Consider the following 22,937-nt stretch of genomic DNA (forward strand, 5'->3'; position numbering starts at 1 on the left):
TTTTTCAAAGCGCAATTTTGGCTGTGTTATTGATAGCTGCATTTTTACTTTTCTTTCTGTTGCAAAATACTTTTCGAAGCCTGGTTCAAAATGAGTTTTTGATTTAAAAGAGCCTGTTTACATAAGTGCATGTAGGTATACAGAATGTTTTACCTCTAACAGCTATTTGCACTGATCCACAAATTCCAGAGCAAGACAGTTCTTCATTCAAGTAGCATCCATATTCCCACAGTAAAATTTCTTTGCTATCTCCCAGGCAATATTCACTTTCCCAGCAGAGGGGAAAAATGACACAGAATAAATTAGGAAATCTCCCTTTCTTTTATCTGTCCCCAGCTTCATAGGAGAATCTGAGGAAATTGTACCCAGACTGGGATATATTTGGGCAGCTTGGCTCTCTCCCACTGAATGCACATGGATTTCTTTCTGCTGGAAGCAAGGTACACACCTGGATTTCTCCTCAAGACAGAGTCATGGTGGGCTCAGACTCCCAGAAATGCCACATTGCTTTCCTCCTTTAAGTGCAATTGCATGTTATAGCAGCAGATGTCAGTTCCCATCTGGAGAGTGACAGCAAGTCTACTTGATTTTCCTGCTGGAGGAATAGCAGTTGTAAGATTTTAAGGTACTACAAGAGAAGAAAACTAGAGTGATGCCTGGATGTGCTGAAAATTACTCTGTAGGAAAGCTGACTGTGATGTTTCCCAGAAAAACTAACTTGAATCGCTCTTCTGAAAGATGTTTCCAGCACAAAAACTGGCATTTGGGCAAAACCCAGCTTTGCCCAGGAGACTCTCTGCCCTCAAAATAGCAGGTAGGTTTTTCAAAATCAGTATTGTATAAACACAGACGTATGTTTCAACATGCTCAGTTTGTTTATTCATCTGTATTCACAGATACCACCAACCAGCCAACCACTGGGCTTGTGTTTGTGCTGCCTGACTTACAAACACTGATCAGCTACTTGCACAGGACACAAAGACAGGGCCATAGTATAGACTTCATTCTGATATCTGTTTAGGATATTAATGTTCATTAATAATGCTAGTGTTCAGAGGAAAATTTATTCAGTGTAGATATTTACTTTTAGGTTATTTCCTAGAACTAAGCACCAGAGCAAAGGAAGGAAAGTGAAAAGTCCAAAGACAAAAAGAAGTCCAGACAGTTCCTTTTTCCCACAAAATAAAACTGTCCATAACCTTGGGGTATTGAATAGGCATTTGTAAAATCAGTGAAGAAATAGTTATCGATAATGACCTCATTAGTGTTCAGGTCTCACACTCTTAATGTAAACCCAGTGATTTCTAGAGTTCAGAGAATCCTTTGTGCATAATGACATCCATTCATTCACTCAAGATTCATTTTGCAATTAGATTTGTTCTTCTCCTGCTTTGTAAAAAGAAAGCTGAGATCTCTCAGAAACCGAGGGCTGACAAACTGTATTAATTATAGTAGTGAGTCTCTCAGACCAAGCCCTGCCAAAGGCCAGTAAAGTGGGTAAAATACTCCAGAAGCATAAAATAACATTTTCTGCAGTCAGACACTGCGCTTTCATCATAAATCTCAAAGATCCTGTAATCTTTGAGATGTATTACTTTCACAAAAAATAGAAATATAGTTGCTTACTCAACTTCTCAGAAAATGATGTGTGTGTATAGAGACAATTTTTACCAAGAACTTCCTGCAAAATATCTTTTGGATTGCTTTTCCTCTAGTATTCCTAAATTATTGCAAATGCAGCAGCCTGTCAATTACAATTACTGAGAGTGAGAGATGACCAGCAGGTCACTGTTCCCAGATATCCCAAACATGTCAACTTTCATTATTGTATTTTAATATCATCCCTTCTACAATTGCTATTTGCATTCTACCACACACTGGTCTGTTGCTTTTTTTGAGTGAAATTGCTAGTTATTGAGCAGCACTCATTTATATCTAGGCATGAAAACACATTCTTGAAAGCAGTAAGGTGACTGGTAAAAGCTATGGTTTGGGTTGAAGCATAATTGAATGTCTAAGCTGCATTTAGAGTTGTTGTGTCTTGTTTCCCAAAGCCTTGATCTCCCCTTTCCCTCCCAGCTCTTCTGAGATTTTTGGATCCTGTGCCAGAACCTGACATTGCATTGTTGTGTTGTTACAAACTGGTACAGAAAGCATAAGTATTTTGGTCCTTGATTTTGGGAGAGTTTTCACAAAAAGATTATTCTTTCATTAAGTGTGAATCCATGTGCCCAGTGATGACCTCTTATTGCAGCTGCCATGTGTCTTAGGGAGAACAGGAGTCAAGTAAGGCAAATTTCTGTCCTTTCTCTCTCCCAGAGCTCCCTGACTTGGAGGTTTGCCAGGATCCACAGCTGGGGTCAGATAGGGAGAGCAACTGAGGTCCAAGGTCAAACTGCAGGGCTAGTGGGAGATGTTTGCTGGGGCCTGGAGGGGAGAGAAGATGGGAAATGTTATAAGCTCAGAGAATGGGGATCTCAACAGAAGAATGCACTGAGGGCAAGGAGATGAATGAACATGGGCTCTCAAAGAACAGGGGACTTTTCTTTTTTCTGCAGAAGTCAGACCTCATTTCTCTATCAAGCTATACAAACATAAGCTAGAAAAAGTAGAGAAAAGTACATTTACAGATTTAAGCAAATTGAATTAGGCAATACCATGCAAATTAATTCTCCAAAGCCAGCAACTCTCCTAAAATCACCAGAATTCAGTCTATCTTTGCTAACAGCTATCACATGGGAAACCTTCCTGTCCAGTTTCTAAAATGTTATTCTATGGGGAAAAAAAATGCATCCAGTGGGTTTTTGTAGTTTCTGTTGTTTTATACCGGACCAGGCTGTGACAACACCCTGTGTCTGCATTTACCATTGGCCAGCTTTGAGGGAATGCAGGTAAGCTGTTCCTTTCCTACCTCTGAATGGGAAAGCTGACAAAAGAAGGCTGGGGAGAAAAATTTTCAGATATCTTCTGTAGCAGAAGTGTCAGGCTAGAATGCATAAGAGCCATTTCCAATAAAAAGTGTGCCAGGAAGGGTAAACAAAAAGGTTCTTTAGATTACAGCGAGGCTTTAATTGATAACACAGTTAACAAAGAGACAACTCCACAGGGATGCTCAGATGCAATCAAGATGGGCTTCTTACAAAGTTAAGTCAACATGGCACAGAAAAAAGCAGCCCCCAAGCCCTGAGGCCGAGGCCATTCCAGGCCACTGCACTCACTGCAGGGAACCTTTTTGCAGTGGCATTTTGCCATGTGTCAGCCCTTTGTTTCACCATCTTCCAGTAGCCTTCTGTGCTCCTCAGTTGCACAGCCTGGACATCGACCTACAGCAGTGTTTGCTAAGCAAAGGCCAGTGGTGGGAATGGTAGTCAGAATGGCTGCTGGACAAGCGTGGATACAGGTAAAGTGTTTGGGACCTGAGAGAGGTGCTGTGATCAAAACCCAGAGAATCCAAAGGAATCCACTGCAAGGCAAAGGTTGAGACACGAGGCAGCATCCCAAAGTGGGACCTGTTCCCTGCTGAGTAAGGTCCAGAGACCTGACCAAGAGAAGGAAGCAATACTAAAAGACAAAAGGCAGAAAAAAGGACATGTGAGCACAATACTCAGCACACACTGGGCAAGGCATCACCTCTGGCACCTACACCTAGTAAACTGGGGTAGCTTGGGCTGTCAGAGTAGGGTGCTGCACTGTGTAGTGCATTACTGCATGCAGCCTCTCAGAGGACAGAGTGGTGGCTACCTGCACCTTGATTATCTGAGGGAGGTGAGAGGGGAGAACTGGACCTTATACACACTTCTGGGAAGTGCAGTTGCTGTTATGAAATAATGTTGTTCTTCTTGAGCAACAATATAATCCCCTATTTGCTACAAGGCGTGATGTTTAAATCCTGGCAGTAACAAGAGCTGTGCTTAGCACTGCTGCCTGTTTAGCTTTGAGCTAAGAGTGAACAAGGAGCAATTATCAAAAAAAAACCTTTGAAGCCTCTTTTTTTCCACCCACTGCCCCATATGGAGCAGTCCTGCATGTGCAGGGCAGTTGCAAGTGTGCCCTCTATTTGCACAGCTGTGAGCCCTGCAGTTTTGTGCTCCTACAGAAAGATTTGCCTCACATAAACAAACAACATACCTTTCGTATGTTATTAAGGAAGAAAAGCAATTTTGTTTAGTTTTAAAAAGTGAGTTGGATTTCTTTACTACTTTCTTCTTACGTGATTGGATAGAGAGGCTGAAAAAAATAATTTTCCAGCAAAGAAATCCTGGTTTCTCCTATTATTTTGAAGGTATTTTCCTACAGGCAGTCTCTCCCATATTAATGGTTTTTCTTTGTGTCTACAGCTGGTGCCCCAGCCCATATCTCTCCTTCTCTGAGTTTTGCAATGAGTCAACACCAGGAGGTGGCTCAGGCATGACTGTAAGCTTGGTTGATATCTGAGCTGTGTTACTGAAAGCTGCTCCAGAAAAAGAAGGTGCAGAAGAGCAGGTCCTCTGAGCCCTTATGTAACAAGTAAAATCACACATTCTGCACTCCTAAAAGCACATGGGAGATGAGCCTCTCAGATGTGTCAAAACAAACAACCCTGCCATTAATCTTTTCCTGCAAGACTCGTACAACAGCCCGTTTGCCACGCATCTCTAAAGTGCGATTCTCCTGACATTATAAAATCATCTGAGCTAAAACACAGGAAAGTCAGACAAAATATTACAGGCAGTAACACTCCTCCCCTTTCCTTATTTTTGCGAAACAAGCATGTTTTATGAATACGGACATTTTGCAGCAGTACAAGTGAAGCTGCAATTCCCCCTCTGCACTAGGCAATAGGAAATTCTGGACTGCTTTTCCTCTAAGAGCAAGGTAATAACACAATACGAAGGACAAAAATGTGGTTGAGTTAGAAAATACTTTCAATTTGGAATTAAATGAAACATGAAGCAAAACTAGCATTCAAGACACCTCCTGAATCATTCACTCTTCTGTCTTTATGGTTGAGGAGAGCAGCACAAAGCCAGCTCCAGCAGCTTCACTATATCCTTTTGTACAGCCCATCTGCACAAGACCAGCTCTGCCACTCAGTGTGGGGAGAGAAGGTCGCAGCCCCCCTGTTACCTGCCCCACTCCTGCTGTTGCTCTTAGCTGAGGCCTTCCAGGGGACTGTTAGTCTGTTCAGCCTTTTTGCCTGAGCCTAGAAACTTCTCGTGTCCTCGTTTCCCTGTATAGTATTGCCTTACTGTATCTGAACTCGGCTGGCTCTGTGGCAAGTCTCTTCTCCCTGCACACACCATAGGCATTTTACCAAATCTCTGTGCACTGATAGCTGATAGATTCTTGCCTTTGAGTTTTACAATGTCAAAAAGTACAGTGCAGAGCCTCCTGCACTGTGTAACCAGTCAGAGGCACAAATTTTGGCATAGGAGAGGAAGAGCGAACAGCAAAAACCTGGCCCCACTTCATGAAGATGGTACCAAGATGCTGTTTCTCGTTGACACATGAGAACTGCAAATGGTAGCACAGGTCCTTGTCCACACTGCATCCCTCCTACTGCAAAATCACCTGGAAAACTCAACGAGTGTAAGAATTGTAAAAGCCTGAAGGAACGGGAAGAGAAATGCCCCCTATCTGGTGTTTTGCTCAGTGGAAAACCCAGAGGGAGAAAATATCTATTTACGTGGCATGGATCTGACCAAGGACTTGCAGCCCAAGCACCATCTGCTCTCTCTGTTACTGTGTGCTTTGGGACCTGGTTGACCATTCCTCTCCTGAACAAGCTTTGTGCCCATGGGTGGAGGCTCCTCGTCTACGTCCAGTGCTATGAGGTCCCTGCACAAGGAGGTTCTGCACAATCCCAGGGCAGCAACAGGGAAGGGGATCGGGGTACACCTCTTCCCCACTGCACCCTCCATGTCCCATGGGATTGCCACACCATATCTGATTATTTTCCTTTGGAAAAGGGATGTCATTGTCAATGTTGAGTCTTACACTGTGATGCAGAATATGGTATTTGCCAAGCCCAGACACAGCAGAGTCTTACTGATCCTTTTTCTTTGCTTGCACTCCAGGACACCAGACACATCACCTTGATGCATTATCTTGCAGGTGAGAACACCCCAAAATAGCAGTGGTCTCTATTGTGGGGTTTGCTGGCGTGTAAGAGGGCTAGCACAAGGTTTGTACAGGGAATTCATGCAGGAAACAGAGCAGCCTTCGGACTGCAGGTGAAAACAGGGCCTGTTTTAACAGGATACAGAGAAGCACAACTAATCACTAAGTGTAGTTTTATGGGCTTGTGTGCTTTATTGTGTCATTTTTTCCTAAGCTCCTATCTTCAGATGTTGGCAGCAAGCGACAAGCTTGCTAGCCAGTTATAAAGAGACAACTGTGTGAGTACCACTGTGCTGTGTAAATCTAACCTCTTGATCATCTTTAAAGTGAAATGACAAGGGAGCTCAGATATGGGGGCAGAAAGGTCCAGGGTAGAAGGGCCAACATAAGAAATAAGAAATGTCAGCAGCTCGGTGGAGGACACTAACAATTTGGACTGTTTTCCTTTGGAATCAATGAAATGAAGGATAGGAGTGATGACAAACAGAGATAAGGAGAACCTATCAACATTCCTTGTAAAGCATATGGCCCTGTAAATGAGAGTTCACTGGCTGATAGCATCCATTATTGTACATTCTGGATACTGTGGGACTTTTCAGCAGATGCTGCTGAAGCTGTCTCGCCTACCCTGTGTTTTATTATATGGATTACAGCCTTCAAATTTGTGAGCTGGCTTTCTTTAGATAAAAAAAAAAAAAAAAAAAAAAAAAAAGGTGGCTGTCTGAGCTGGTTTTGAGCTGACTTATGACTAGCATGACCCCCTGAGGGCTTCAGCCAGAGCATCCTGACATTTATTTACTTCTGAATATCTCCCCAGATTGTTTAAGACCAAACAAGTACGGAAAAACTGAAAAAGTACCACACTGGAAATCAACATCACAGTACTTTGAAACCTGTGTAACACTACAAAAATTCCTTTGCTGTTAGCCATGGTTTGCAGGAAAATATGCAGCAAAGCCTGGCAGGGGCTGGGGGTCTCCACTCTGCACTCTTTTCCCCCTACCTTTCTGTCTGTTGACACTAAGTTCAAAGGCAGGTCTCTGGGAGACCTGTTTTGTCAGATGGGGTGGGTGTCTGCTCAGAGACGTGGTTGCTAACTGGTGCCTTGGCCTCATGCACAGCATCAGGGAGTACTCTGGAGAGAGACAGTGCAGTCTTGTACTCCTTATTTATTTACACAGTAGCTCATGGAGATTTAAATTAAAAAAGAAAGCGTGCGGAGCCCAGAGCACAATGCCACCAAAACTGTTCTGGCACCAACAAACACTGAGTAGTTAAGCCTAATGGATTCTGGATTTCTGTGTGAAGGTCAGCTAAAAAAGCCTCTTCCCCCCCCTTCCTTTTTTTTCAGTAGGCACCTGTTCTAATTTTGTTATCATTTTTCACTTGATTTATCAACAAGCTAGTATCACAGCCTGTACAAAACAGAAGCCAGCAGTCTGACAAGGCCACCTTCAACGTGCTAGGTCACTTTCAAAATAAATATGGTATCTGTTGAAGTAAAACTGAGTTTGCTTGGAGAAAGCCATCTTTCCCAGATATTACTTGCCTTTTCCAGGAGGTAGTAATTAAGGTTTGGAGTCGCCATGCCCTGTTGGAGCTGAGATGTAGTCACACAGTCACCGAGAGGGGAAGACAGGACATGAAGAGGACAGGTAGATGGGGTCCAGCAAGGATGCCCATCTCCCCTGACCACCTCTGGTAGGGATGCATGGCAGCAGCATGTGCCTTCACTGAGGGGACAGAAACACATCCCATTTCAGATGAAGATTTGCTTCCTCCTTGGAGGACCTAGCCCATTAAAACAACCAGGCTGTTTTCTGTAATTTATTTCTTACCTGCTATAGAACATATCTTCATTATGTTACAGCCCACTTAAGAAACACAAGGGAATTTTGAGGTCTTAATTAGAAAAAATCAAATAAAATGCTTTTAAAATTTTTGAACACAAGTATATCAGGAGGTTCTCTCTATTTTCATTGCAAGGCTGAAGTGTTTTCCTTTCTAGGACAGACTTGCTTTTTGCTACCTTTCTGTACCCTGTGTTTACTGAAGTAAGAATTTTTCTCTTAGTGTACATACAGTTTCCCAGGTTGTGCTCATTTGTCTCCCATCAGTAGAAGAGTCTGTATAACACTTAAGACCAAGCTAACAGAACTCACCATGTGATTTGAAAACACTGTGAAAATGCCATCATAAAAATGTGACCATATGATGAAAAGACTGAATAAGATATATAATATGCAGAAAAAAGTCCCACCATGCCTGGTCTTATTGAAATAACAAGAAATCTGAAATTGCTGAAGTAGCCTTTTCGAATAAGGCAACAAAATTAGCTTTTCATGGAATCATCAGCTTTTCGTTTAAGTGAAATGTTTCTTTAAGAACAGCAAGAAACCAAGTTGGGTTGAAGATCTGTTTTCCCTCTTTAATGAATCCCTGTCTCAGACTTTGAAGACCTTTCTGCCCACTGTTTTAAAGCAAGATCATTTATCCATTTAGTGGTGTTCACAGTCATTCAACTCTTTCTGCAAAGTCAGTATCCCCACCCTTGATAAGATTGGCAGATTTCAGTCCAAGCTATCATTGTTAAATGTCTTCACAAACATCAGTCTGGCTTAAGCCCAGTAAACCTCATTCTGAAAGTGAGGGTTAAAGAGATTTTTATTTTGACCCCATTTTACCGGTAACTAAAGCTGATGAGAAAATACAATCAAAAACATGTTCAGTTAAATATTTTCTAGATATCCTGAAAGATATATCTCCCACTGTGCTTTTAAGAACTTATTTCAGAAGTAGCATTTTAGTACTTTATCAAAAACAGTTGGATGGGTTTGGGTTCTTTTCAGTTGGGTGTTGAATGCCGATGCTTGCTACTCATCCTTTTCCAAACATTTGAATTAAACTGACATAAAGCAGAATACTGCAGATAAACCCTCAATCCAATGTAATTTAACACCAGTTCACTCTGGCTTTAACCTGATATTCTTACGTTGCTGCAAACTGGCCAAAACATATAATGGACGACAGAGGGAGCTCTTTTGCTGCATCTTCTCTGAAGAAGTGTGCTTGCTTTCCTTAAAATTCAAGGCTGTTTCCAGGGTTTCGTAACACAGGAAACAGAAGTTATGTGTTCTGCAGAAGATTAAATATTGAGCAACGCTGTTACAAAAAAAAAAAAAAAAAAAAAAAAAAAAAACAACAAAAACAAACAAAAACAGGGCAAATAACAAACCACCCACAACAACCCAAAACAAACCAAAAGCAAGCAATCAAGCTCCATTTGCCTTCTCTTAAAAAGCAGTTACTCTTTTAAAAAGATACCTTTTCATGCTGAGCTGGAGGCCGTTCCTTCTCTCTTTCTCAAGTGTGGAGATTGGGGGGAAAAAAAGGAATCTTTTATGAGGCTTTATTACAAAAAATGAAGAAATATACAGGGCTTTGCTTTTCCTTGATCATCACTGGATTGCCCAACTGAAAGGTTAACAAGTTTCTGCGCCATCACATTGTTGCTTAACTGCACTTCCCAAGCTTTACCTTCCCTGGCCTCAGAACAGCGGGTACACTACACAGTGCAGATCAAATTGCAAGAAGTGGGCAGCCTGACCGGCTAAAGCTGTAGTGCTTCAGCAGTTCTGCTGCCTGGGACTCAGAAGCTCTATATGCTCCTGTGAGCGCGCCACGTCAGCATGTCCCCTTCCTGGACGCCAGCCAGGACCAAGGCTCGGGCTTCAGCAGCATTCCAGTGAGGACAGGACTAGTTCGGGCGATGATCAGCATCGCTGGCGTGCCAGACCTTGGTTAAAAAACTTCTGGCAAGCATGTGCTGCTGCCTGCCTTTGGGGAGGTGTGACACCACCGCTGCTACCCAAGAGAGGGCAGACCAGGAGCAGCGATGTCCCACGTTTCCCACCTGGTGCCTTTTCAATTCTGGGAAAGATGATAATAAATATAAAGAGTAGAACAAACAAATGAAGGATAGGCAGTGTTGGTGAGCAACTAGAGGGCTGGGAAGGGTTTGAAGGATCACACATTGGGTTTTCCCAAATCCAGCCACATCACCTGACTGCAGACACAGAGCCCACACTCTACCGGCTTCAGGCTGGATTGCAGTGAGGAAAGGATCAGTTCTCCTGAAGAGACAGATGCGTCGTCCAAACCCATTGAAACCAGTAAGCATTTTGCTGATGTTCACTACAGCCAGAAGGCCATTTGGGCATGAACTTCATGCTAGATTTTAAGCTGAGACATGTTTGTCTAACAGAGACAGGCGGCAAACCCCACGTTCTGAGGGTGGATAGGAATTTTAAAAACATCACTCAAATTTCAGGGAAACTGCAACAGTTTCCTTGTCCATGTCCATACCTACTTAAACTCCCTCCTCCAAAACAACCCCACCCAGAGATGGCTGCTGTCCCGGGAAGTGTTTTACCTCAGCACAGCTTGTATTTTGAAGAGACGGACTGCAAGCTGTACTCAAATTTCTGTTTTCTTTCACTTTTTTTCCTTTCTTTCCAAAGTGTACCATTTGGTGAATATTTGACTCAAAACCAGCAGACACTTATTCCCCAGAAATGAAAAAGATGTCGAGGTACACTGTAAACAAACCATGTCTTAGCTGGACTCAAACATTAATGATGCTTGTGCATCTGTGTGGCAGAAGTGAACTGGTGAGCATAATCTACTCTATTTTTCTTCCTGTGACATAAACAATGCTCAGATCCCATAAATACAGATCTCTCTCCACTCTCTGACTGGAACTTGGCAGCTCCATTCCTGCACAGCAAAGTCGGAGCCAGAAGAACCCTGAGGAAGATGTTACTGCTCATGCTTTCAGGGTTGCACTGTTCAGCTGAGGACTGCTTTGTGGCCCATATCCAGGCACACTCCTCTGGGGCATCGAGAGGAGAGAAAGAGATGGAGTGAGAGAGAAGCATTTCATTAAGCATTAAACCACCAAGAGGAACCTACACTTTTGTGTTAGGTTTCTTGGAGGGTGGCAAGGGGCAAGAAGATAGAGATTTTCTCAGATGTAAGGAGACCAAAGGATGAAGAATTAGAAATAAGAAACTACAATAAAAGCAAATTATTTAGGACGGTAGTGGACTGAAGTTGTTGCTTTCACTTAGTCAAGATCCAATGGCTACATTGACTATGCCCCAGGTTTGCACTGTACCAAGACCTCAGCCTCAGCAATTTTAAGTGAACAATTCATGTAGTAGCATTTTTGTAATGCTATTTGGACATAGTAGCATGTGGGGGCATCTAAAATGCACTGCTAAAGGCGGCAAGCCTCTCCCTAAAAGCAGCTTTGGGCAAAATAGAAGAAAATTCCAGAGATCTGGCAAAACCAAAACGTGTGTACAGAGAGGTGAGCCCAAACCAAACAACCAGGGATCATGAGCACCGATACAAAGGATATGTACCTCATCATGGTTATTCCCAAACAGAGATTTTCCTGTTCCTATTTGAGGTCAGTATGTGTACAAAAACAAACTGACATATGTAACCGATTACAACAAACACAAGGGAAGGGTGTGGGCAGCTACCAAAAGCCAAGAAGTGTAGGATGTCACAAGTGAATGTACAGCCTAGTGGACCCACAGCATTTTTCCAAGCAGAAGTAAAACCTTTCCTGTGCAGAGACAACGGTAATCTTGGACCATTTCTTAATGTTTGTCAAAGGATTTGGCATTGCATAAAACGTGAATGAAGTTCCTGCTCCCATAGATGAACTATTAAGTCTTGTGACATGTTTAGGAGGTCAGTACAATACAGCACAGATTGGTTATTTATCCAGAGCTTCACCACTGTCGTGGAGCAAAGCTAAATGAAGAGATGAATCCAAAATAAAATACTTGACTTCCGGCAAATTAGGCCCAACCGACTTTGTTATGCAGATTTTAATCACAGTAGTGGATAAGGGTTCCATTCAGATGCAAATGCTTAACTGCACTGTCCTGGGGATGGAGGGAAGTAGGAGGTGAGGGATCACAGGCACTTCAGGCTGAGGATGTATCTGAACTCTGCATCCCTGGACAAACTCTCTAATCATTAGACCTGTATGTAACAACTATCACCTCCTCCTCAGGCTTGTTCTCAAAGACAAATGGCTAGGTCAATAGGATTTGTACACTGAACACAGAAAAGGAACTTTGTATTCCTGCCTCTTCTGTCAAGTTCCTCCTTTCACCATTTTTTGCCACTTCTTATTCTCCACCCGTTTTATTCTAACATAAGTTGTTCTTATTTTCCACAAGGACAAGCCCTAAGAAATGCCCAAACAGCTGAGCACTAAAAGTACATAGGCTAGTAATGAATGCATTATCCTTCTTATGTACCAGTGGTTGGTGCAAGGGAAGGCAGGTCAAAGGGCAAGGCTTCTTCCACCTCCTCCTTGGACTGCTACTCTGCAGAACAGATCACCTTCCACAGCCAGGGAAGGAGGAAGGGAGGGAGTGAGATGATGAGGAAGAGTCCTATATCTTGCTGGTTGCACAGCTCCTACTCAGTACAGAACGTAGCACAGGTTGTTCTTCAAGATGTTTAGAGTCTGTAGGTGCTGTATTTTCAACTATTTTCATCAGTGCTGAAACTGAAAGTCTGGTGTCCTGACTTGTATTTTGTGACTGGTTAAAGCTTATTTACTTCTGGTATTCTTTGCCAGTTCTCTCTGCTGCATAGATTTTCTAATTAACAATGTAGTGCTGCAGTCAGGGCACTCAGAGAAAATGGTTCTTTTCTTTTTCCACTAACCTACTTTGGTGAAACATCAAGAACATTGCTATTTTTGAGACCCCCATGTCAGTCAGGTGTGGTTGGAGCTGGCTGAAGGGTCAGAACCACAGAGAGGCAGAGACTCAGACAGGCAGAGGCTACCCTGCATCTGACTGAAGAGACTAAAAGAGTGCATGGCATGCGTCTGTAAAAAAAAGAAAAAAATCACCACCAACAACAAAAAAATTAATAAAAAATGCTTCTCCCTTCTCTGTTTCTTGCTCTCTGTCTTCAAAATCAGTTGCAACAAAGGCACTCACTATTGCCCATGAGGTTTCTCATAATCAGGTTTCTGTCTCTGGAAGGCATCACTTTTCCACAGAACACTGGATGAAATCCAAAGCACAAATTATGAGATCCATATGAGGGAAGCAGATGTTTCTAGGCAATGTTTATGGGGAACAGCAAATCTTTGGGGAGACATTGAATTACATTTTCTTTAAAGTAAATACTTAAATTGTACAATAAATATCCGAAGTATAAAGCATAAGAATAGGGAGGTAGAGGCAAAGGTGTAGGTATCTTTGTTAAAAAAGATTAAAAAGCACTTGCATAGATCATGTGCATTTTAAATGGTATTGGGCATGTGGAGTTCAGAAAGGCCTTCTGATCAGCAAGGTTGCAGTGGGAACCAAGGTGTCTTCAGCCATCCCAGAGCTACAGAAGGCTGCTCCAAGTCCTCAGAGTTGATCATGCAGACCTCACCACCCCATGCCTGCAACCACTGACCATGATTCCAAGGCCAAAAGGAGAGAAACCGCTTATGACTGGAGCAGCTTATTTTCATTTCAGGGAAAGATTGCTTTCTTTGCAGTGCAGGTTTGGTGTAATCAAATGTTACCTCTCAGACAGCCTTTGAAAAACCATCAGGCAGGGTATCTCCTGAACTCTGCCAGGATGGCTTTTTTTCTTTCAATGTAATGTCTGAGGGCATAAACAGAACCAAGTGAGGGAAACAGAGCTCCCTGGATCATTTGTTTTGTAGTTCCCATTATTCCCATTGTTTAAAATCAAACTGTACATCAGCATTTTTTGCCAAGGAAGAAATTAACTGCATGGGAGGAACATTCAACTCCTGAAGCACAGTCAACATTTGCCAGCTGAGTAGCAGATGGCTGGCACCCATTTGCACAGTAGCCCTGCAGTCTCGTTTGAGAGGTCATTTTGGCTTAAGAAGCCATTTCTGCCTTGGAGAGCTTATTCCTGTATGTAGATACTGGGCCCACACTTCAAATTATGTATTCATCATTCTCCACTCAGAAAGATCATGTGAAGCACTGGCACAGCTTAATGGAAGAAAAGTCTTTGATGTACTGCACTTGAGTCTTCATTTTCCACGCTATTAACTGAATGCTACTGTACTGGCCTCAGTCTTCTCCTAAGCCTTCTCAAAACAAATAAATGTCACCACAGACTTGGTTAACTTTACAACTGATGGAGAAGAAATCACTCAGAAATTATCAACTTTTCTGTTCCACATACTGGAAAATATCTATGTCATATAGGTATTGGAAAGGGGCTCAAACTGCCAGGTGACTACACGGGGCAATCTCTAGTCCATCCAGCCTTACAAGTCCAAATGTAGGGTTGGTCATGCTGGACATGGGTTAATCCCTTGCACAATTAGTTCAGTGTCTCACCATCTTTTCAGCTGTGCAATGCAAATGTGATAGTGCCTGGTTCTGAGGCAATTGTGTCCAAACCACACACAGCATAGGGAACCTGCAACGTGGATAAAATGCTGACAGACACATCAATGCTGTTTCTTAAATAAAGTGAGGGGATGACAGATCCTCAAAGTGGTTTGTTTTTTTCAGTGTCAAAAATGCTTGTTTTAGTAATTGGTATTCTCTGAAATTGTTCATAGTTGTTGCAATAAGATAGTGCAGGGTTGTTTATGGCATCTCAGCTAGAAGGCTGGTTAATCAGTCAGTATGGCAGGTAATGTATTACATGTCAATAAGTCAAGACAGCCAAACCCAGGAAAATTCCCAACTGGAAATGATTCTGAGTCCAAACTCAAACCAGGTACTCCCAGAGACTGTGGGAGAAATCCTTCACAGAACTAATACTTCTATCTTCTATAAGCCCAGGTCATAAGTCTTATTGTCAGATGTCTGGAATGAAGCAGGATCCTTCTAGACCAGCGTTTCTAGCATTATTTCTTGCTATTTCTTAAAACTGCTCTAATATATGGTCTTTCTACTCAAGAAGAACTGCACCTATGCTTACTGAGGTTTTGCCAGTGAAATATTCTGATGGCTGCCTAGGTTCACCACATCCCTCATAACCAGTTTTAGACTACTGTTGTTTGAGATTCAGCTGACACAGGTAGATAGCAGCTGCTGTGTTGTAGAGAGCTGTAAATGCAAGAGGAACATAAGGCATGAGGGAAGCTAAAATTTTGTAATGTATTATTTCACTATACAAAGCAGTTATGTTTACAGTATTGAAGGTTGGAAGCGTTTTCAAAAGACTGTTCAAATTCTGCTGATTTATTTGCCAAACAGTTTCTGAAAGAGAAAGATGTAACACAGTTACAGGAAACCCACTGCCTTTTCACACTTGCCTTCTTCACCCGCCACTGCTCCATCTGTCTTTACACAGAGCATTAGGAAACAATCAATCTTTTCCCCAGCATTACAAAAGCAAATAATTTTTTCCCTAACATCACACAAGTCACCTGTTAACTCAGACTCCTATGTCTTTACCCTCCTTATTGGTATGTCTTCCTCAACCCTCTGATCCAGTCCCTCTTGGATAGCCGTAGCCCCATCCCCCCTTCCTCCCCTGCTTCACTTTGCTATTCTCTAGAGTCCCACCAATCTGCTTCTAGAATTATTCAGAGGGATTTAGCTTCAAATCTCCAGGCCTAGATTTTTACTCTGGGCACCATCCCAAGGGAGTGCTGTGAAACTTAATTTAGCCATCACACCTGCAAAGCTGCAGCACATAGACACCAAGTCCACTAAAACATTTGGGGTAGGATTACATTTCATGCACATACACTTTTCTCTTTTTATTCTTGCAGAAATCTGCTACCAGGGAAGCTTCTATAAACCCATGCCCTTCCTAATAAGCATAGTTCCTCCAACTGGTGCAGAATAATTATACAATTAAAGCTATATATGGTATGTTGGTAATTTTTTTTTTTTTGAGAGCATGATTTTTTTTTTATTCATGCATGTTAGGGATTCTCTTTAAACTCCAAAAAACTTTTCATTTTTCATAGGAAACTTCTAGCTCTCTTGGATGGATAGACTGACTTGAAAGTATAAATCCGGACAACTTTCTAAGTCTGCAAAGATTCTATTAGTAATATCAACAAGAGACGGTATCCTTTTCAGTGAGGACTAGAAAAAGGTCTAATACTTTCAAACTAGTTTTCAGATAAGCTCACTTTAAGTGGTAGCTTTGAAAACAGTACAAAAATAGGAAATATTTTTCCCTCCTTGACTCCCCATTACATTTAGAGAGGGCTTCCAGTGAGGTCCAACAGCAAGAACAAGTGGGCAGAGGATAGGTTCACAAACAAAAGTCCACTGAACAAATACTTTGCAGAATCATAAGGTGAGAAATGAATAAGAGGTGTGGGAAGAAATGTGTTGTTATTGCTGGAGTGGAACTGGAAGTCGTGGTGGAAGATGGAGTTAATCAGCTGCCATTCACAAGCGAGCATCACCCTCTTCTCCAGCCCTCTGTTGTTCAGTAGCAGATTATTTCCACCAGCAGCAAACCCTGTCTTTCAACAAGGATTGGCTTTCACACACCAAAAGAAGTCAGAAAGAACACGTGAATTCAGTGTGTAGGGGTAGGTATCTTGTAGTTCATGCCCAAGATCTACTCTAAGGCATGTCAGAGCATCAGAAAAAGCTGCACTAGACACTACTTGCAGCAATGGCTCCAGCTTGCAGAGAACTGGAAACAAATTCCTCATCATAGAATCACACACACGCAGAGACAGATGCTACCAAAATGGAGAGAGTCTCGTTTGGATTAACAGCAGGAAGAGCCAGTAGTCCATTGCTGACAATCACCCTGTGGGTCTGCTCTGCTCGTGTCTCCCCAGGCACTGGCTGTAAAAGTTTTGTTTTCTGCTCTTGGAGAAAACAACTCCTGCTAGACTGCTGTAAACCTATCCTGCTCAAGGACATCTTGTTTGTGTTAATCCTGTAGATTAAGCACACAGCTTTTCAGTTGCGGCTTTGTGGCTATTGTTACTAGTAAACCCCTTACAAGGCTTGTGGGCCAACACACATTAACTTCAAGGCTGTCATTGAGATAGCTTGAACAAGGAAGAGCCCCCAAGAATTGTAAGAACTGACTCTCACACCAAATACTCTATGTTGAAAACAAGAAGTTTGGAAGAGAGTTGTCTCCTGTGATCTTCTCTGTGTTGAGGAATCTCAGCTGTTACTGGCAACAGGAGACACCAAAGCTGAAGCCTGCAGGCCTGTGCAAATACAATGATCCGGTGTACGCTGCAAGGAAGCTCAACAAGAGCTGGAGCCTCCAGGGACTCTGAGGCAAGCCCATCGTTTGGGCTTGAGCCCACAGAGCAGTCCAAATGGAGTGGTCACACCAGTTGAGAAAGAAACAGTCAGGATTTCCAATAGCATACAGAGGCACACTCTTGCACAATCTCTCCTCCTGCTTTTGGCTTAGTCACACCAGGGGCTTGGCTAAGCTTGCAAGTGTACATTAAGTCATCACTCAAGCACCAGGCATTTGATGGTTTGTTGTTAATTATCAGTGGCGTTACCTGTAAAATATTCACAGAAAGTTCCATGTGGGTAGAAAAGCATAACTAACTATGTATTAAGGGATAATTTCATTTTTACAAATATACAGGAAATTAAGAACAGCTGGACAGTAAAATACTTCTTTGTATACAGTATTTTTAATATGAGTTCCATCAATTCCCTGGACTTCACTAGTACTGAAGCTTCACTGAACAAAGAACTGGCTTTTAGGTTTTGTTTTCTTGGAATCAAAGCTAGGAAAACACGCAGCAGGATTTTTCACAGGCTTTGCTAATTTTACTTTTTTTAAACAGTTAATTTACTTTACAAACTGCCTGTGATATTTTCAAAAGAGCAATAAATCTTGCAATAGATGCATGCAAGAGCTTGATTCTGCACCTCATGTTTGTCCTGTACCTTAGACTTTTGTTGAGCAAGACACAGAAGTGCCTCACTTTAAATACAGTTGGTCTCAGGCTAACAACATAGAGCCTATGTTAGTTCAGAACCTCACATTTATTGGTCTCAATGGGACCATGAACATCTTTAATGTGTAAGAGCACCCTGCCTGCTGGAAACACCTCCAGTGAACACTGCACAGAAATGTGAAAAACAATCAAATTTTGTATCTGATACAAAGGAGTTTGCTTGCAATAATGGTACTGGGGCATTTGCAGTTTCAGCAAGATCACATTCTGCACTCAGAGAGGACTTCTGTGTGTGTGTGTTTTAGATCAAATAGCCTCCTGCAAATATTTCTGGACTTGTAAGACAGAGACGTTCAGATTTCCCTCACAAATAAAGACTAACCTCACCTAGAGAGTTCTTGATAGGACAACTGCCATTCCAGAATTTTATAATGCAGATTTGGCCACACTCCAAAAATTCGGAAAAAAAAAGTTTGGATGCCATCAACCCAGGGACGTTTTGGAATGTGCTAATAATTCCCAGCAGAAAGTGGTCAGGTTTGGCTCCTAGTGACTAATGAAGCTGTCATACACCATCCCTTCCTGCTGTTTAATAATGCTTTCAAAAGGGTCCTTTATGGAGATGAATAGTATAGTAGTGCTGCAGCTGAGGAACTGGCATGCTGTCAAAGAAAATAGAGGCCAGTTTACTATGCATGGCACTGTATTTTTCATTATACTTCACAAAGACTTGTTATTAACTGAAAATGAATTCATCATTAGGGGACAGATATTATTTAATACATAGTTCAACACTGTTTTGAGACTTGATTCCGATAGTCGGATTTAATTATAGCAACACAATTACCCATTACTGTAAATGTTGATACAATGTTCATGGGTTTTTACATCCTGAATTTCAGGGGATACCAGAAAAATTGAGATGGAAATGCAGTTAATTCTTTCCACTTTCTCCTCAGTGACATATATATGTATATATATATAGCTGTATATAGCATACAGTTAACAAAGGTGGCAATTCAGCCAACTCACTGGTGAAAGCAACACAGACACAACAGCTCCTACATTCAGATCCAGATCTCAGCTTCTGCTCTGTTAGTGGAGTGATATAATCTCAAGTCACACGTGTGATTTTTATACTTCTTAATTGACTTGTCAGTATCTCAGGTAATTGTTGGGCACAGCAATATTACTGCTGTGCAGAACACTCATCTCAAATGTTAGTTCCAACCTGTAAAAACTTACGGGAAGTTTTTTTCCACCAAGGTGGAAGTCCACAAGACTGCTACCTCAGTGCTGTGTTTAGGCTTGTCTCAAGTGATTTCACCTATTTATGAACTCCTGGGGGCCTTCAGCAGCAGTGCTGAGGTGGTGTGAAACACCTCTATACCCTTTGATTCTTGTTGTGAAGCATATGGGAAAATCAAATCTCTCCATAGCCATACAATCAATCTTCACCACATGCTTCTTTCAGATGTAAAGCCAGGAGACAAGAGACTGACATATCTTATCAGCTCTCTACACAGAGTTCCGTCAACTTCAACCAGAGCCTGAGATGAGCCCAAACAGATTTGCAGTGTGCTTGTTTGAACACAGTTGGCTTTCAGAAGCTCCAACAAGCCTTATCTGTGCAGGGAAGTTTAGAGAAATAGTGCAGTCAGCTTACTTTAGAGTATCTTGGGTTTGCACAAGAACTACTTTTAACCATTCTGAACATTGAGAGTATCAGAGGTGGTACTGTACAGATCTAGCTCGTCCTTTCTCTATTCTGTGGTGGAGGAAAACACTTCTGACAGCTTTAAATCAGTATAACCCATGTAGCTCTTCATTCGGAGAATTAACTATGGAGCAATCCAGGGTGTCATTCCATCCTGGACAATGCTTCACTACACAGTCTTCCTTATTATGCATTCCTTTATCCTTATTGAGAAGTGCAGAGGTAAAGGACTTGAAGTCAGCCAGAAGGCCCATTATTCTCCTGCAACATACTCTTTTTGTCACTGCCATTTTTAAACTTCTGGCCTAGAGGTCTCAGTGTCAGACACTAGACTGCTATATGTATTTGGAGTCACACAGGCAGATAAATTTGGCTCGGCATCTTCATACTTCTTTTGATGCTGAAAGTTGCTAATTGGAGAGGAATAGCAGGAGAATTGAAATCAGGCAGTTACTTCTGTGAAGCTTGTCTCCAGCAACTTCACTCAGTTAAGTGTTATTTCTGGCTTCCATCAACTGGCAAGTGGCAACTTAGATAGTGGCAATTTAAACGACCTGGACAACGTTCCTGAAGAACTGTAGAGTGCTCACACTAGAACTAACACATCAAAAGGCCTTCAAAGCCTACACCTCTTCTGCCAAAAAGCAGAAACCTAAAGCCTGGCATAAGGGACCCCTGAACCTGTTAGAAAGGGGCAGGTCTGTGTGCTCCTCAGAACCTGCAAGGACCAGTTTTTTCTTTCTTTTTTTTTTTGTTTTCTGTAAAGTGGGCTTGAATCAAGACACAGGATAACTTTGTCACTTTCCGTATTTGTTGAAGATTTTATGCTTCACAAAAGTCCAGAAAACAGAAAAATACAAATGTTCTGTTTATTGTAAGAAGGCAAAATGCATTGTACATTAGGGAAAACATTGGCAGAAGTATAATTTTTCATCAAGAGGACTTTTGAGCAGTTCTGCAACTGGGTAATCCACAGAGTGGATCATAAAAACCAATGGGAACCAATAACACCAAACACCAATAGCTAAACAAGTGAATCTAGATATTATTCATTACCATCCCTGCACTACAGTCCATTAAGCCCAGTTTATGTTATAATATGATTATTCCCCAACATTATATATTATTCAGACAGCATCTCAATAAAACCCTCTGATTTATGGAAATCTCCCACCCCGTTTGCACAGACCATGTCTCTAGTTATTCATGATCCCAGTACATCTTTTTGGCAACCAGAACTGTGTCTTACACAGATAAGCAATATTTGGAAGACATTCATAAATTTTCAGTTGTCTCTAATGCAATCAAACAGCTGGAAACATGCAGACCAGCCAGTTTGAGAGACCACCACCAAGCACTGCTGGCCAGAATTTCAAGGTTGTTGATATAATCATCTCAGCACCCATAAACTAAACAGGGTGCTGCAGGCTTGTGGGCACTGCCAAACACTGCATTTCGCTAGAAAAGCATTCTTCACTGTATACCAGCACCAAGTTGCCCAGTGCAGTGGCTTATAGCACTGCTGCCAAAGGTGCTGCCTTTGGACTGAAAATTAACCCTTTGATTTCTAGAAGCTATGACACACTGGTCATTAGGGCACAGGGCTAGGTTCTGTTCTGGCTGAATTTCAACTTCCACAGTATGATTTGGGAGGGGAAAATTCATGCTCGCAGTATCACAGCTGCTCACAACACTGATGCCATATTCTGATACACAACAGAAAGCTCTATTCTGCAACAAATCTTCACAGTAAGGGCAGTCATTTATTTTTATCTCAGTCTTCTCTTACAGCTGTCACACCCAACTGATATAAAAATATTTTAATTTCATCTGGGGAAAATGCACTCAGGAATCATAGCATTACACATGCGTTTTAAAGGACAGTTTGAAAAGTAAAATGGCTAAAAGGAAATTTTTTTACCAAAGCTTGGCTGGGATATTTGAAACAAGATCCATGAACTTTAGAGCATTTAAGTTTTTAGGGATCTAACATTTCCACTAGCAGTTGTGCAAACAAGTTAAAATGTATTCAGAAATTCCAAAGAGCCACAAAACATGGTATCAACAAATTAACAATCATACGCAGTCTTGTTGAGTAGCTGGAGGAGATATGAAAAGTACAAGGTGGATTTTGACCAGCGTCTATGCACAAATAGCCACAATAAATTAAGAAGCAAGAAAATTCTTATTCTATATTTCTCAGTCTCAAACTCACTGCCACCACTGCTGTCAGCTACTCTGCTGAGGAAAAATGCCAAGAAGTTCATCTGAGTTGCTTCCTGCCTGTATGACAAAGTATTGGAGTTGGTAACAGCAGCATCACACATTTCACTGTGAGGTTTCCAACAATCTTGAACTGCAAAATTGAGGACCAGAGAGCTCCAGTTCATGCAGGAGCAAGACTGAAGCACTGAGAGGTTTCAGCCCATGTTACTAAGGAGGTTTTATACTGACCCATGCAAGTTTGAGGTACCTAGGATCTGTTTGGCCTTGTTTCATACAGAGACCAAATTCCTGACAGCTTCAGGTATATTTTTTCCTCAAGTTGTTTTTCAGCTCCTCCAAAAGCTTGACAAAACAAAATGGAAACAAACTCAAACAAAAAGTGAGTTTCAACTTCACATTTGAGCCATGGGCAGAGTTACAAGCAGAGTTCAAAGGCTGTCTGCATGATGGGAGGGGGAAATAATATCCCTTGCTTCAGGAGCAACAAGAGTTCATTACCCATGGCTGTGCTCTTTGGAAATCAGCAAGCTAGTACAAGACATCTTTCCTCTCCAAAAATGAATCATGTTGTCTTTCAGTCTCTCATCAGATGAGGGTACTGTTAGCAAGTGGTCTGCTACACTGCTATTAGAAAGATGAAACCTGCTCCCCAGCCCATGCCAGACCCACATTTATTAGGAGGCAATGGACTGTGCCTTCAGGTGGTGTAAGTTGGTAGTGCTACATGGAAGCCCGAAGAGTCATGTTACACCACCAAGTGTCTGATTCCTTCACTATAAGGTACATAATGCATAATATATGCACTGCCCATGTTGAACAGAGCAGCTATACATATTTTCTGCTAGAGGATGATAGTTATTTTTTCCTAAAAGATCATTGTTTCAACTTTAGACCTTCATAATCCCCTGACAAATGCTTTAACCACAAGTTTGTTTTCATGTTGCAAGA

Source organism: Pipra filicauda, unplaced genomic scaffold (assembly GCF_003945595.2).
Source record: "Pipra filicauda isolate LSUMZ 115617 unplaced genomic scaffold, ASM394559v2 scaffold116_size3395265_pilon, whole genome shotgun sequence".
NCBI classification, from domain to species: Eukaryota; Metazoa; Chordata; class Aves; order Passeriformes; family Pipridae; genus Pipra; species Pipra filicauda.